Below are 1,250 nucleotides of genomic sequence, written 5' to 3' on the forward strand. Positions count from 1 at the left end.
AGAATGTGTATTTTCTTTCCATTAAGTTGTTATCCCTGTTGAAACCTGCAATCCTTGATCACCACCAATAAATGCTTTGAGGCCTCTTCATTTTCACCAATCAAAGTTATGCTATCTGCATACCTTAGGTTATTAGATATGCTTCATTCCATGTACTCTTCTAATTCTCACTTGAATTTCTGTCAACTTCCTGTCAATGCATGACTTCCACCATTTATGAATTATCTTCAGCAAAATTTTACTTTTATGTTATATTAATGGAATTATCAAACACATCAATACAAAGGAAGAAGGACTTGGCATTCTAATTTCAAGGGAAAATTGCCAGTATCGATCTTTTTGCTAGCAGTGGAATACTGTCTACTGATTAGACAATTGCTTAAGTTATCTTGTGGATCTTTGAGGTGCATTTTCATTTTCCTTTTAAAGAAAGAAATTTAATTATCACTGTAAGCCAAAGGAAAATAGTTATGTCAGATATGCTATAGAGAACCCGAGAGTGCTGGAGGGTCAACAGTTACCCATTAGCTGTGATACGCAAGGTCAACAGGTAAACCACCAGTTGCTCCCCAGGAGAGAGAGGACTTTTTACACCCTTAAAGAGGTAAAATCTCGGAAACCCACAGAGACAGGATCACTGTGTGTCAGCCTCGACTTGATAGCAGTAAGTGATAAAGAACCCAGATACATCTGGAGGATAAGTACAACTCTAAATACTTGACTGAGCTTGAAGGAGATAAAAAGAAAACTAAACAGAAGAGAAAGAGAATATTTGTTTTAATGGTTGTGTTTTTAGGTGACATCTAATTGGCTTCAACCCATAGAGACCCTATGCAAATCAAAATGAAGCAAAGCACCTTGCTGCATCATCCTCACAACTGTTCCCATGCCCGAGCTCATTGATGCAGCCACTGTGACGATCCATCTCCTTGAGGGCTTTCCTCTTTCCAGCTGCCCCCACCTCACCCCCGCTCTTCTCCTTTACCAAGTATGATGTCCTTCTCCAGGGACCTTCCTCTCCTGACATTATGTCAAAAGTATGTAAGATGAAGTCTTGCATCCTTGCCTCTAAGTAACTCTCTAGCCTTTCTTCTTCCAAGATAGGCCCGTTTGTCGTCTCAGCAGTTCATAGTGCTTTCAATATTCTTCTCCAGCACTGCAATTCAAATGCATCTATTCTTCTATGTCCCTTTTCAATGTCCAACTTTCACATGCATAGTTTGCAACAGAGAACACCATGGCTAGGGTCC

Source organism: Echinops telfairi, unplaced genomic scaffold (genome assembly GCF_000313985.2).
Source record: "Echinops telfairi isolate 266 unplaced genomic scaffold, ASM31398v2 ScPeMD7_2186;HRSCAF=2738, whole genome shotgun sequence".
Lineage (NCBI taxonomy): Eukaryota > Metazoa > Chordata > Mammalia > Afrosoricida > Tenrecidae > Echinops > Echinops telfairi.